The sequence below is a fragment of the Aythya marila genome (assembly GCF_965140915.1).
Source record: "Aythya marila genome assembly, chromosome: 3".
NCBI lineage: Eukaryota > Metazoa > Chordata > Aves > Anseriformes > Anatidae > Aythya > Aythya marila.
Genome location: NC_139044.1, coordinates 93564394 through 93580882, shown reverse-complemented (window position 1 = coordinate 93580882; position 16489 = coordinate 93564394). Strand labels below are relative to the sequence as shown.

The following is a 16489-nucleotide window of genomic DNA, read 5'->3' as shown; positions in this document are numbered from 1 at the left end:
CAAGCCCACAAACACCACACCAGCGACACATTCCGCTCGCAGCTCCCTGTCAAAAAGAAGGCACGACACTTCATTATCTCAGCCCCACGGCTCCGCTGCCTCCCACCAGCCCGCACTGCAGCGGGGGCAGCTGCCTCGCATCCCATCCCATCCCATCCTCATCCCTATTCCCATCCCCATCCCCATCCCCATCCCCCCCTGTCTCCCCCCAACTCCACCGCGACCCCCGAGCCGAGGCAGCCCCGCGGGGGCTGCGGGCTCGCCCCTGCCTGCCATAAGGGGATCCCTTCGGCTTCCCCCCCGGCCCCAGCCGGCCGGTGCCGGCGGCGCTGCCCCACCTGCGGCGGGCTCGGCTCGCTGCGGCGCGGCTCTGCCCCACGCCAGCTCGGCGGCAGCACCAGCCCCAGCCCCAGCCCCAGCCCCGCGCCGCCGCTGCAGCCGGCCCGGGCCGCCCCGCCCGCTGCACCGCCCCTGCCCGCCTCCTGCCCGCCCGCCCCGGGGGCTGCGGGGCCCGGCACGGCCCGGAGAGCAGCCGCGGAGCTGCTCCGTGCCACCGGGGCGCTCCGGTTGCTTGAGGCAGCCCGGTGATGGCGCACCTGCCGTGTCAGCAAGTTGGGGGGTGGGCTGGGTGGCCAGGGGCACGCAGCGCTTCAGGTCTCTGCAGCGCCGCTGTCCCACAGACCGCCTGTGATCGCCACGCTGCCCTTTCCTCAGCCTGTGGTACTGCCAGAGCTCAGATGAGAAGCCTTTTTGCTGTTCATGCAAAACTATTGGTGTTTGTTACCCAAACGCCTCCTTCCCCCTTGGCCTCCTGCCCAACACACAGAACCACAGAATGGCCGAGGTGGTTAGGGACCGCTGGAGCCCGTCAGGTCCAACCCCTGCCCAAGCAGGGCCACCTGGGCAGGCTGCCAGGGACCATGTCCAGGTGGCTTTTGAAGATCTCCTCGAAGGAGGAGACTCCACAGCCCCTCTGGGCTGCCTGTGGCACTGCTCAGTCACCTGCACAGTAAAGACGTGCTTCCTGATGTGCAGATGGCACCACCTGTGCCCCAATTTATGCTCTTCCCCCAGATCTTTCAGGCTTGCCTAAAACCCATGCTTGTGTACAAGTTTGTGTTCGCACAGTTCAGCCAGGAGACAAATCTAGGTTCAAACACATCTCAGGTGTGCTCTGAGATGTAGCCTGTTTTGAGGATCACTGAACAGCAGCATTTTTTTGTGGATGAACAAGGCACTAAGTGTCCGTGTTATACACACTCATACACAGAGACACAGTCCACAAAAGCATCCCACATTTGGTAGAAAGAGTTATCACCTTGCAATTAACTGCAAATAGAAAATAAACTAAAAAAAAATAAAAATAACAAATAAAAATCAACACAGTTGTTGTCTGGCTATCCAGACACAACAAAGAAGCAAAAGATGGGTTTCGTTCTAAATCTTATTCCAGAAATGCACTATTTAGGCACCTGAGAGGTACATCTTTGGCAGCAGCTCCTTGTTTCTTATTCTTACTCTGACCACACATTCAGAAAACTGATATGCTCAGCAGTGAAGCGGTGTATATCTCAATTTGTGATCATGCAGTTTGATTGCTGTCAATGAACTCATTCAGTTATGTGCGTGTGTATATTTACATAAACACACACACGTCTTTTGTGTACATGTTTTTTTTGTATTGAAAAGAAGAGCCCATAGAAGATAGATGTTGAAGGAATTCTGCATGTGAACTATCATAGAGTAGACAATACCTATTTTTGCCAAAAATGTTAAAAAAAAAAAAAAAGGGTAACTTTTAACTATACCACTGACGGCAGACATAACAGCAAATGCAATCTCTAAGAGGGCTTAAATCTAACCAAATAAATATTTTTCAATATGTTGCACCTCTGGGCTGTTGTTTGTAGTAAGAGACCATCTCTACTGATATCATTAACATTTTCCACCCTGCCTTCAAGACTAATATACTGTGAACCCTTAAATGTGAATCATTTGCAATTTTTTTGGTGTTCTGTTTAACAAATATGTTTCCTGGGAATTTATTTCGAAACATTATAGCACTACATGCATAAACATGGCCTTTAAGAGAATCTACAATGAAGCCTGAAAAATTATAGCAGTGGTCCCAACTGCAATTAGCCACCATATGACTTAAATCCAGCAGTGATAACCCAGATTTCACTAATGATTTTGTTTTTAACTTAAAACAGTGAGATACAAATGTAAGTTATGCACAAAAGTGGATGTGAACATAGACCCCAGTAGATCACTGTTGTGCCATTACAATGTTTTTTCACCCATTAAGACTCTCCTACTGTTAAATTATGAAAATGGTGAGTTTTGGCTGATTATTTGTCAATAATATTTGATATTTAAGAGGGAAAAGAATAACATTGTCATGTAAAGCATAAAAAAGATATGGTGCCCAATGGGATCATATGAAATAGAAATGAAATGAAAATCCAGTCTGAAATCTAAGCATGAACTATGCAGAAATTAGTCATTTTGAGGTCCCTGCTACATTTCCCATCTTGCTTCAGGCAATCAGAAATTGTGTCATCCTCCTCCCACACTGTGAAAGTTCTCCATGTCTTTCCTTGTGTCAGGATTCTGTGGTTTCAAATTAAGTTTCTGGTTATTCTACAAACAAGTTACAGTAGCCAAGTCTATGTCAACAGAAAACTTTCCTTGTGGAAATTCTCAAGAGTTATACTAAACCCATAATACCTAAATACATTTAAGATTCAAGTTTTACTCACTGAAATTAAGACAACTACATTTAAAAACCTATTCTCACATGTCTGTGTATCTCCTCCTGAAAAACAAATCACATTCTGCAGCCCTTATTCTTCTTTGCTAAAGCAAAATTTTAATTTTGCTACTTTTTTCTCAATGAAGTTTGAAAGGACAGGATATTACAAGTGAAACAGAAACAAACAGAAACATAGCTTTGTGGTTTTAACTGAAAAGCTTGGAAAAGATAAAATACACATTAATGTACAGTTCTTTCACAGGTCTGCCTCTGTAACAGCTTGTACAGGAGTATCTTTACTCAAAAGAATGGCACGGTGTATTGGTTTGCATATTAGTGTTTGCAGGGAATAGTCCTAAGGATGTGAGTAATGGGGGGTAAGCATGACTCATTCATGTAGAAATCTTATGAAGGTCAATCCTCCCAAGACCCATCTCACCAACCACAAGTTCTCCACCTCCTTTTCTCACAGCAGCAACACAGGGTCTTCTCCCATGCCCTTTGGTTTGGGACAAACTGTTTGCATGACATGATCGGGCAGGAAAGACTGGTTCATGAAATAGTATCTTTTAAATTTATCGACTGTCCTGTTCAATAGTTTAAAACATGTATCCATTTAGATTATTTCCAAAGTAATACAGTGTTCAGGTAATTTGAGAGATTTACATAAACTTCTGCGTTTGTTACTAGTAAGTACGTATAAAACAGTAACATTTCAGTGTATTACAGAATGGCTGGTATCAATTTTACATTCAAGCATAAGGATCTACTGGTTTCAAATGTAATTTCTAGTTTTCAGATTTAGCCAGCACAAACTTTCTGTGTCAATGATTTCTTAACTTTTGGCCAGACTTAAAACCAGCCAATAAATAGTAGGAAGCCAGCCAGGAACCAGTAGGCCCAGAGATAAGTGTTGATGCTGAACCAGCCAAATTTACAATTGCATATGATAATTTCCATGGGACCAATACTTCTGTTGACCTCAGCAGATACCTAATGAATAAAGAGCACTACACTCCTCATAAACATACACTTGCCTGTGAATGGCAATATTTAGTAAGAGTTTAGGCTGTACAGGATCGCACCTTCCACCCAAATGATGCATTTTAGACAGATGTAACTTTAAGCTGTATATGAAATCACAGTACATGTAAATTCACAAGTTTCAGTAATCACACTGCTTAGAATTTACACTATAGAAAACTAGCAATGCAAGACATTTACTTAACTCTGCTGTCAGCAACCACACCACATTCTTTAAATCATCTCTGCAAGATCAGATTATTTTTTAAGGGACAGAAGCTTGACAACTTGATTGCATACCAGTGGTTCTGTATTTTGCATTACCTCTCCAATAAATATACTTTGGTTTACTATATAGGCACAGCCAAGACTCTGAAATGAATTCTGCATTATCATGATGAGAGCAGGGGCTAGGGCTGGGAAAAGAAAAAATAGAGCTAATGCATGAGAAATAAACAACTGGAAAATAGTAGTTGGAGATGAGGATTTGCAAAACAGAAGTTTCCACAATCTCTGTCATTTAAGCCATTGCTTAAAAAAGCTTAATGTTTGGAAATTTGTTTTTCCATTTTTAAGGCGATAACCCTTCACAGTTTAATGATGGTAACGTAGGCAATATGGGCAATAGATACAAACACTTGAATTCGGTGCCCACTTTAAGAGCCCTGGCTCTCTACAAAACCACAGACTTCTGCAGTACATGACAAAGAACATTTGCATTAAGTCTTTATCCTTCATTAGCACTACAAATTTAAGATGAAATTACGTAAGGTGAGTAACCCTCCTGAATTAAATAGGTGTTTCCAAAAAACAAAAAAACAAACAAACAAACAAACAAACAAAAAAAAAAAAACAAGAGGTAATACAAGAAGATGAGTATTTAAAATGCACAGAAACTTTAAGCTAGAAAAAAAAATAATTAGTCTTTACCCTTAAGGCCTTGGCACATTTTACAAAAATCTTAGAGATTTCCTTTCACAAAGGAAAAAAAAAAAAAAAAAAAAAGAGCTAGGCTCCCTTCTCCTCACTGCATAATATTATATTAAATCAGTATCACCATGTAAATCTTTAAAGCTTTTCAGAGTACAACTCTCAGCACGATTTAGGATACAGATGCTGGTTCCATGCATATAATTTTTATATAGCTGTGATGTATAGAAAGTTTCCCCAGATAAAATCACTCTAATTTTCCAAATAAATAAATAAGTAAATAAATAAGATTTATCACAGATAGAAGGCGACACGTAGTATACTCCACTGTTCTACATAGAGTAGGGAACTTGCAGCTTCAAAATCTTCCCGTAACTTAGGCATCTTGTAAACCACACCATGAACTATTTTCTTGTCTTCTGAATTAATGTAATCCATACTGACCAGCTGAAGCTCAGGCCTGAATTTAGACCTGCTGTAGGCAAAGAGTGTTTCCGATATATTTGCGCTGGCTAAAACACAAAATTTTGCCTGTGATGTGATCATTAACTTAGCAGCTCAATAGCATGCTGGCCCCAAATCTGATTTTGATGTAAGAAGAATCATTCTAGGAAGCACCTCCACAGGGAAGTGCTTTGTTTTAGCAGTGGATTTCTATGTTGATGCTTTGGATATAAGGGGAAGAAAGCTCAGTCCTGCCTCAGAATGCTAAGCCTACCATTCACAGTAGTTCTGGCTGGTGATTTCTGTACAAAAAAAGCAATCACCAGCAAGTCAGACAAACCCAGGATTTCAGACCTAGCATATTCCAGAACTGAAGAACAGGGTAGAATTTAGAAAGTACTGTATACAAAGAGTATGTTTAAAAATTTGTCCTTTTCATTGTTATTTCATAGATGGTTCTCAATATGAAAAGCCTGTACGTTTAAAAAATGCCCTGGCTTGCTGTTATTATTTTAAACAGAAGAAAGGATGAGCAATCCCTGTATCATTCTGCTCAAGAGATGACCTGAGTGTGGTTGAAACTGCTGCGTAGCCTGTGGCACCAGTAATTCAGGGGGCAACCTGTGCCCGGGGACTCCGAAGCCTGAGTGAAAATTAACTTGGTAAATGTCTTGGCAGGAATTTTACGGTGAACAAAGAGAACAAATGTGATGTTAGCTCCAAGAAACAAACAGAAACTTCACAGATTTTTGTTTGTTTCCTTAGGGATAAAGCAAAAAAAGATTGCTAATGAAATTGGAAAATACTGAAGGACTTCAAGGTGCACGGACTGGAAGAGTGAGAAAATTTGTTTTCTTAGCTGGCCCCAATCTACATGATGTTTACAGATAAAGTAGACTTCCAAGGCATTAAATGGAAGAACAGCCAATACTGAGGGGAGCCAGCTTACAGGAGAAGAAAATCTGGTGTTACTGTAAGACTGGTGACAGCTTCCTTCTGGGTTTCCTGTAGCACTGGAGACATCCATGGTTGGGAAGTGGCAGAGATGTTGCACAGGTTGCTGACATGGCAGAAAGAAAGAGCACCCAGGGGGTTGGGCTGAAGAAACTGTGCTTAATACTAACTCTCTGCCACAGCAGATGAGAAGAGAAATGCAGCTTGCTTTGCATGCTTCCTTTCACAACTGATTTGTGTGTGTGTGTTGTTACGGTACTAACATTTCTAATCAAGATGTTTGGGTAAGGGATTTCATCCAAGTCATAAGATTCCCCAGAGCACTAATGAAATGAGCTTGCTTCTGGATAATATTTGAGCGCTCAAAGTCAATAAAAAGAAGTGTGACCTCCTGAAGCAATGGTCTTGCCTGCAGGGTGAAGAGAAAAATTCTCCCATTACTCTTGTTCTGAGGAATGGGTCAGAATAGAATGTGAAAGACAATACCTCATCATGCAAATACATCTGTAAGGTTAAGAACCGCTCTTTGAAATTGGGGCTGCTCTTTTTCAGAACTTTCATTCAAGCTAGATGAAGAATTTGAGACCTGAGAGAAAGGAATGACCAGGAGCTAAAGGAAGATCCAGCCACGGGGAGAGTACACAACAGAGCTGGTGGTTCAGAGCCACTTAGAAAGACTGAACTCAAAACTGGTGGGGAAACCCAGGAGTGAAAAAAGTCTGGGAACAGACCCAGCAGAAATGTCCATAGAATGTAATGAAAGGAAGTGAACAGAGCAATTATTTTGTACTTTGTCTTCTCCAAGTATAATGAAGAGCTGGACAGATATGACGAGAATAGCAGTGAAGCATAATTCACATAACAGGACCCTTCCCCCCCTCCCCCCCCCCCCGAATTTTCTAGCATATCACATAGTGGTTAAAAGGAAAATAAATCTCATGCTAGAGGATAGCTAGAAGCAACAATCACCATGATCTTCCATGGTCGCAATTGTATCAAACATCTGATACAGGCATGAAGGGACATAAAGATTTCTGTTTACAGAAGTCTTCATTCACAGAGACACAGAGATCACCCATTTTATTATACAAGAGACACTTTGGATAAAAGATAAGGACCAAAATATAGTTTTCATTTACCCAATACACGGATATCCTTCAAAGAGGGGGGAGGAGAGGGGATAAAAACAGTTGATATAGATAACCTATGGATCGTTTCAGTGATGCAAACTGCCTTTTAGACTCTTGAAAGCACTAGGGATATTTCAGATGTTTGTAAAGAGTACAACTCAAGTCCTGAGGATCAAAAAACATCCTCACATCCTCAAATGACTTCATTTGTTCCCATAAAACATGGGTGGAACATCTGGTAGGAGTGGAAAGTACTCCACAACTTTTTAAAAGCCAGGGTTTAAATTTGTAAGAAATAATGCTCATTTACAAAAGATCTCTCAATTTTCCTCAGACAAAAAGTCACCAATGGTGGGTTGGAGCCTTGTGTCCGAAAATATGGAAGAGTAAAATAATGGAAAGTTCCTACAGATGTGAGGAGGGTGCAGAGACTTTTACGGGAGCTTCACATGAAAGTTTTACAGAGCAGAAAATACAAGCTACTCTTTTGGACTGGGAAACAGTCAGAAGATTAATCTGAAGGATGAAGGGACTTCAGAAGTATGCCGTGCCAGAACCATTCTAACTACTTGACATAAACCTGTGATAATTATGATAAGGTTTTTGTCACGTTTCTACTAAAAAAAAAAAAAAGTTCAACAGGCACAAAACAGAAACTGTGAAAGCCAAAAATTAAAAAGAGCCATGAAAGTTCATTTATTTAGTGACTATGGAGATCTCTCATTTTTGTTATGAACTTACTGGATACAGAACTGACAGGTACATAGAGCTAGGATTCTTGCAGTGCCTCTTAGGATGCCTTTGAATTCACAAGCTGTCTAAATATGCATTCAAATAATACCAGAATGCTAGAAAGTGAAAAGTAGTTATATATTCAGCTGCAAACCTAGTGAGAATAACTTCATCATGAACATGGGATGACTTCTAAGAATTTTGTGAAGTTACTTTGCAAAGTAGATTTTCAGTGACACCAGAGAAGGCTTTTAGCTGACCTAGACAGAGGTACTACCCGAGCAGTCGTACTCTGTCTCCTCTAAGGAAAAGTCCACGAAGTAGATGGAAACATTCAAAGAATTTCAAGCTAGATCACATCAGTCTCAGTCCCACTAAAGGTTAAACCTATAATTAAATAGTGAACCCAACTCAGCAGATGAATGTGGCTGCTTTTGCCAGGTGGAAGACTGTGTAGATTACTAAGGGTTACAGAAAAGAAAAGAAAAAAAAAAGTACGAAAAATAATTTTACATCATTTATTAAAATGGTTAGTGAAAGTCAATAGAAGTCATTTGTTACTATTAATTCTTTAAAAATGGTAGGTTAAGGCAAGATGAGGACATGTAAATCAATGAATTATAAACGGGGGGAAAAAAAGAAAAATTAAAAAAAAAAAAACTGTCAAGGAACCTCAGAAAATCATAGTTCAAGTCCTAAATAATTTCTACAAAGTGTTTGCTTAATTTATTCTTAAAGATGCCCAACAATAAAGAATTCCCACAGTGCCCAGGCAATCTCTTACCAGTTTTATTTATCAGTTAATAGCTTTTCTTCTTATCTAGCATTATTTATTTATTTATTATTGCATGTTATGCCCACAACTCTTATTTTATCCACTTTGGACTTGAAGAGCAAATCACCTTTTTTTTTTTTTTTTTTATTTCCCAATTTTAAGAGCAATAAAGTAGCCCCGTTTACTACATGCCTTCAGAAATACCAAGTCAAAAGTCCATTTAACTCTTTAAGAACAATATGTTTTTCATATTAATTATGAATTAATAATATTTAAGTTCTTATAACTTATGCACCACTGTCCTTAAAACCAAAAAAAAAAAAAAAAAGAAGCCAGTGTGAGTAACTCTGACATGAAAATCAGACATGAAAAACACAGCATCTGTGCTACAGAAAAAACTTGTAAGAGTGAGATCTGGTCCTGTTGAAAATCTGTGACGGAACTGCCATAAGTTTCCTTAGGGCTAGCACTTGAGACTGAGATACATCTGTGTCAGTGACTTGATTTAAATATAGGATCATATAGGTCCACTTTCTTTTCTACTTCCCTCTCTCTCTTTTTTGTTTGTTTGTTTTTTTAAGATTCAGAATCATAAAATATCCCAAGTTGGAAAGGACCCATAAGAATATTCAAATCCAACTCCTGACACCACACAGGTCTACCCAAAAATTCAGACCATATGACTAAGAGCACCAGCCAAATGCTTCTTAAACTCTGACAGGCTTGTTGCCATAACTATGTCCCTGGGGAGCCTGTTCAAGTGCACAACCATCCTCTCAGGGAAGAGCTTCTTCCCAATGTTTAGCCTGAACCTCCCCTGTCACAGCTTGACACCATTCCTGCAGGTCCTATTGCTGGTCACTAAAGAGAATAGATCGGTGCCTGCTCCTCCACTCCCCCTCGTGAGGAAGCTGTAGGCTGCAATAACGTCTCCCCTCAGCCTCCTCTTCTTCAGGCTGAACAGGCCCAGCAACCTCAGCTGCTCCTCATACATCTTCCCCTCTAGGCCCTTCACCATCTTTGTAGCCCTTCTCTAGACACTCTCCAACAGTTTCATGTCCTTCTTGTACTGTGATGCCCAGAACTGCACACAGTACTCAAGGTGAGGCCACACCAGTGCAGATTAGAGCGGGACAATCACCTCCCTTGACCGACTAGCAATGCCATGCTGGATGCACCCCAGGATACGGTTGGCCCTCCTGGCTGCCAGGGCACACTGCTGGCTCATATTCAACTTGCAATTGACCACAACCCTCAGATCCCTCTCTGCAGGGCTGCTCTTCAGCGTCTCATCGCCCAGTCTGTACATATAGCCAGGTGCAGGACCTGGCACTTGCTCATGTTGAACTTCATGCAATTAATGATTGGCCAGCTCTCCAATCCATTCAGGTCTCTATGCGAGGTCTTTCCACCCTCAACAAGAGTCAACAACTCCTCCAAGTTTAGCGTCATCAACAAATTTGCTCAAAACATCTACATCCAAATAGTTTATGAAAACAGTGAAGAGAACTGGCCCTAAAATGGAGCCCTGGGGGACCCCACCAGCGATCGGCCACCAGCCTGATGCAGACCCATTTACCACAACCCTTTGAGCCCTACCCATTCACCCATCGTGTGATGTTTTTTTCTAGCTGTATGCTGGACAGTTTGTCCAATAGGATCCTATGGGAATCGGTGTCAAAACCTTTGCTAAAGCCCAAAAGATTACATCAGCTGGTTTCCCTGGATCGACTAGATGGGTGATCTTATCATAAAAGGAAATCAAATTTGTTAAGCAGTTAAGGCGTTCCGTTGGTTTTTGTAGGTTGTAAGTGAATGGATATATAAAATTAAGGAGCACATTGCTAACTAAGTAAACTGCTTAATTCATGTTCTAGCCTCCCACATAGAAGTCCTGTGTTTACTGAAGTATAACAGAAGTTTGTGAGAAGTACTCCCATTGCATTGTACTTTCTGTCAGATTGTTCAAGATATTATATATTTACTTTCTAATGAAAATCCATTTATATCCATAAGTGTATATAAAATAAAAATCATGATTTCCAGTATTATAAATGACAGTGCTGGGAATTATTCAAGGTTTGCAATGTTTTTTCCAGGAGCATATTTTACAACTAACACACACGCTTTTTATTTTTATTCCATTATTTTATAAGCACCCAGATTTTATTATGCTCTTCCTGACAGCTCCAAGAAGCAGCCACCATAAGTTAATTTTATACTGAATACTTCTAATCCTAACAATTTGACAATCATTTACTTACTTAATTACCTGAGCATAAAGACAGCTGTCAAAGTGTGATAAACAAAAGAATAACTTTATTACAGAAATTAGATAACAGAGATTTTTTGTCAAAGGCTGTTAACATTTAAGTTAATCAGAAACACTCAAGAGGGGTCTAAGATTTAATGAGTACTTTCAACACAGATACAATTCCATGGTAGCATACTTATGGAATCTCCAGAACTGTTAATTTTTCCCTCTTAGGCTGCCTAACACAAACAAGTTCCCAGTAAGTAAATGGATTATTCCTCTACTTCTCTTTCAAAAGAGAAAATATCAACATAGAGCCAGGAAAACATGGAAAGTGTGGAAAAAGGTAGGGGGAAAAATCAGGATAAAGTAAATAAAACTGAATTGCATTTGAGGAAATATACACTCCTGAAATGACACGCTGACTCAGTGCTGGAAGGCTTCTCTGGCTCCCTGGTGGCTTGCTGCGATGTCTCAATGATTTTCTGACTTCTTTTCAAGTCTTCTGGACCCTGGGTATTCCAGAGAACAGGCATGAATTTTCTTTCCAATTCTGTAATTTTAAGTGCTACTGCTCTAAGTATAATTGAGTCCATCCTGTTATTACTCAAGGTTAGGCAATAAACTGCTGCAATAAAATTGTGACTGTAGCATAAAAGCTGATCCCAGTGTCTTTAGGGACTTGATTTCTGGAAACTTAGCAAGTGAAAGGACTATTTTCCTTAAAGATCAGCAGATATTAACATTCTTCTCATCATTGCTGGGTACTGCCCTTTGGCATACAGGAAAAAGATGACAGAGTATGTTTTGTGTGGCACTGAGCTGGTTTTGCCTGGTAGTTTTGGTTTTGTTTACAAGTATCATGGTAAACTGGAATCAAATGATTAAAAGGATGAAAGCTGAGAAATAAAAAGTCATTTAAAGAAACTTCAAAAAATATATATGTTAGAATGGACCTTAGAGAAGAAAAGAAATGACTATGAGCTTCTTTTTATAAGGGTATAATTTTACATACAATGAATTATACAAATGAAAGAATACAATGAATTCTAACAAGAGCCAAGAAAAGGGAAGGGATGGTTTTGCATATGAGCTAGGAAAGAAATAAAAGCAAAACAAAATAAACTAAGGAAAGAAATAAACAAAACATAAAATGTTGTTATGAATAAGCCAAATGAAGACAACTGTCATTACAACCTCTCAGCAGCCCCAAAGGGAGGGAGGAAAGACAAGGTGGTGAGGTGGGACTGCAGAATGAGTCATTCCAGGGTTGGTTTCTGAAAGGTCAGTGGGGAATGGGACAGGGACCAACCAGCATTAGTCAATTGCTCTGTGAGTTAACATTTCCCCCACCCTGGCTTTTTTCTCAGATTCTAGCATGTCCTTCCACTCAACATTTTTTATTTGGAAAATTTGGACTATTTCATTGGAAAATGTATATGCTTAGATTGGATAGAAGCAGTTTTGTAAACCACCGCACTTCCAAAGCCCATGTCAGCATCATGCAATGTCACTAACGCAGTAACTTCTCCTGGACTAACAGCATTAGCCCATGAGTATTCTTTTGATTTTTTGTATAAGTTAATGATGTGCCTGTTTAGTTATACTTTGTGTTAAGATATTGTTTATTTAGATAGACAAAGGAACAAGAACAACAAAATAGCACAAGCAAAAGATAATAATTCTGTGTTTTATCTAAATAAATAAAAAAAAATCCATCTCAATAGCTGAGTGTAGTGTGTCTTAGATTCTATTTTTCCTTAATACAGAAAGCAAGGATGAAAAATAAACATACTTGACAATGTGACAGCATTTGAATATATTAGAGCACTCCAAGTGTCCCTGGAAATATGTTCAGAATTCAACCCCCACTAGGGTTTGAAACTTCTGACCACCAGCCCTACAGAGCTCAATGGAATATGAAGATGCATTCCCAGATCAAATTCTGATGAAATCAAATATTTGATAAAATGAAACTAACATCAATCTATCTAACATGTCTATACTCCCCACTCCCCCCCTCTTCAAAACAAAACAAAACAAAACAAAAAAAAACTGGATCCTCTATCCTCTCTCAAAGGGAGGTCATGGCAAAATGGCAAGGCAACGGGACACATCTGACAAATACACCCTATTCAGTATCTTTTCTTCAGAAGAGGAATCAAAAATCCGTGTGAACTCATATGGAGTTTTACATTTCTTCATTTCTTCTTCCTCGGCCTCAGTTTTGGAAATTTGCTTCTTGTCCTACACATAATTATTTTTTTTTTTTAGATATTATCATTCACATGTTCAGCTTTTCCTTGCTAAAAATACAAATTGTGGATCCAGTAGAGATGCTGGCTTGGATGAAGGCTGACGTGAAAACACACACTGGAAAACAGACTCAGTGGGACCCTGCTCTAACAGGGCTGAACACTGCTGTGGTCCCTCCATGCCACCACCCCCAGAACTGATGCTGACTGGGAGAATTAAGTCTGTCCAGTACATTTGGACCAGATTAATGCACAAGCCTTCATTGAATGTGCCCAGAAAACTACCTTTCTTATTTCATATCTTGCATAAAAGTACATATGCAATTGGAAAATATCCTTTTCCAACCCCTACCGTTCTTATCTGTTAGTACTAGTTAGCACATAGTGTTTATGATTACTGTTCATTTCTTAGAAAATAAAAAGCAACACTATTTGCAGCTATCACAGCTGTGTGCAGAGAGCTTATTTTATTTACCAACTTCTACAGATCATCAAATATGGATAAATCAAGTTGAGCATAAAATTGTATATAGAATAAAAAATTATGTGTATTCTTCCATGCAGGTTGAACAGTATCACACCTTCAGATTTTAACTTGAAGATTAGGTAAAATTTAGCTATAAATTGTTTTGCCTAAAAGTATATGCCAATGTGGTATACAACTTAAGACAGTTAAAAAATAGTCACATTTTCATAATGTTGTGTATATTTAGCAGTGGTGTTCAAAGTAGAATGATACAGCTAGAAGAAATTAGTTTAAAAAAGGGAGTAGGAGTCATGCCAGTGCAAGATTCAACAGTTTGTTTCTTTCATCCAATTCTTTGCAGAGATTTCAGTGTGCTGCCGAATAGCTTGGGCCTGATATAGATGACCTCATTTTAGGTATTATGATTTGGCATTTGTTGTCCTCTAAAGAAAGAATTCTAGAAAAATGCTATTGAGAACTATCCTCACATTCTGAGGGGGTAAAATAAAGGCATTCCAGATCAGTCACCCCACGTACAGTTAAAGGCAATCCTTCAGATACTGAGTACGACCCGTTCCACCACATACTATGCCCACCTGCAAGGTGTTTTTTTCAAAAGGCCACAATCCTCACAGCCTCAGAATAATAAAACACATAATAAATAAGTTCTTGGACACTGATTTTAATAGGACAAAAACATTTGTGGGGACTAACCGTACTGGTTACTGCATCTTATGCTGGCCAGGCAGTGGAAGAAATCAGGAGTGCCAGAGAGAGTAGAGAAGGAACAGAGGGAGATTTGAAGCAGGGTTATTTGGACAGCAGATATAAAGGACAAATTTTGGCAACAAGGCTAAATCCACTATAAAAAAATAAAAATGAAGTAGTGACAACAGTGGTTCTATTTCTTCCTTGCATATTTTATAGAGAAAGTATTTAAAAACAAAACAAATTAACAAGAACAAAAAATAAAATAAAAAAGAACACAGGAGGTAAACCAAAATATTATATTCTTTTAAACCCCCTGAATCTTTTGGGTGAGCCCTAAGCTTTCTGGGATTTACAGCAGATGGATTAGTTATTCCAAGTTATTTTCCAAAGAGGAATTATGTTCAGTTGCCATAACAGGAGGTGTACAGACATGAGAAGCATACTGGATCACAATCTTATCTTAGGCTAGTCTGCTTCTGGCAGAATTACACATACACTGGGAACCACATAGACTGAAACATATTCCTAGCAGAAAAAAAAAAAAAAAAAAAAAAAAAAAAAAAAAAAACACAAAGATGAAAACTTACCTTTTAGGTCTTGGTCACCTTCAAAGCCAACTAGGCCATACAAGCTCTCTCCCCTCTATCTCCATTTTCACTATGCTCACCTAAAGTGCAATGGATACAGTTGTGGAGACTAACCATACCAGGTGGTTTTAATTACTGTGAAAATCATCACCTGCCCTCTAAGTCTCTTAACTACTCACCCACTGTACTATCAGTGGTGTGACTCCTCCATTGAGGCATCAAACCTGCCCTGAGTTACAAAGCCAGGCAAAAAAAAGGGACAGCTTTGGCTGATAAGAGCAACCAACCTAAAGACCTGGATTACCTGGGAATATGTACCTTGGAAAAGGATCTGCATATCCTCAATACTGACAGTCAAGTTTTTTTGTTTGTTTGTTTTTAACTATAGCAACACTGAGAAGGTAGAAGACATATACATCCTCATCACATCTCTCCTGTGCAAAGGAGCAAGACAACAGCAGCTGAGGCAGTGAGCACAATGAAGTCCCCAGTTTCAGCACCAGTGCTCATCCTCCAAAAGGTGCAGGAAGAAATGCATGAGATGACAAGGCAGCCCAGGTCCTTTCCCCCTCTGAAAATCTCAGAGGGGGAGAATAAAAAGAAAAGGGACAAGAATATGAGCATGCAGAATCTTACTTCTGCTTACATATGGAAAGGAAAAAAAGTTGTGTTTTTTTTTTTATTTATTATTATTATTAAAAAAAAAAAAAAGTCTTTCCTGTTTATTATCTCTTGAGGTATGTTATTTTCAAATGCATTCAGCTCAGGTGGAAAATTCATGTAGTGTTGCTACACAATAGTTTAAATGGTGGCTAAACTTATATGTCCATACGTTTCTATGCTATTTATGTTTAAGCAAGTTTTTTTCTGATGTACTTCTGCCACCCAGTGGATTACTCATATGAAAACTCCCATTAGGGTTTATTTCAAAAGATTTCCTAGAAAACCTATTTCTTTGTGTGCTTTTGAGCAGGTGGCTAACTTGAAGTCTTCAGTGAGCAGCCACTATGTGCAAGCTTCCTAGTGTGAGCAGCAGATTGAAGGGCTGATTGACAGAGCAGGGAAAACAGATTGTATTGTTAAGTACTCTCAACATAAATTTCAGAGTTTTGTTTCTTTTTTCTTTCTCCCCACCATAGTGCCCTTGTTCCTCAGCTTCACATCTAAGAAGGAGACATGAAAGTATTTCTTTGCCATACAATGCACCATCAAAACAAACTGTCTCATCTTTGTGAAACATAAAAGCTACTCCAGCAACACCTGTCTGACAAAGGCCCTTCAGAAAGTAAATGTGTTTGTTGTTTGTTTTTTTTCTAGTAGCAGATCAAATATCATGAATTAAGAAAGCCTATACCCACCAACTGAAGTCAGCAGAAGATTGAAAAGGTGTTCCTAAGGGAGCATCATCTATTCTGTGCTCTGAGCAATTAACTGAAACAAAGCTGTGTTATAAGAAATGTAATCAGGCTTGAA

The 16489-nt window shown here is 39.5% G+C and overlaps 1 protein-coding gene across 1 annotated transcript in view; it reads right to left on the bottom strand.

Moving 5' to 3' along the window:
• Nucleotides 1-368, bottom strand: part of COL21A1 (collagen type XXI alpha 1 chain) — a 116654-nt gene extending 116286 nt beyond the window's left edge. Inside the window, exon 1 of the mRNA XM_082755653.1 lies at nt 339-368. The gene's annotated coding sequence lies outside the window, so the exon portion shown is untranslated. The remainder of the gene's footprint in view (nt 1-338) is intronic.
• Between the last annotated feature and the right edge of the window lie 16121 nt (nt 369-16489).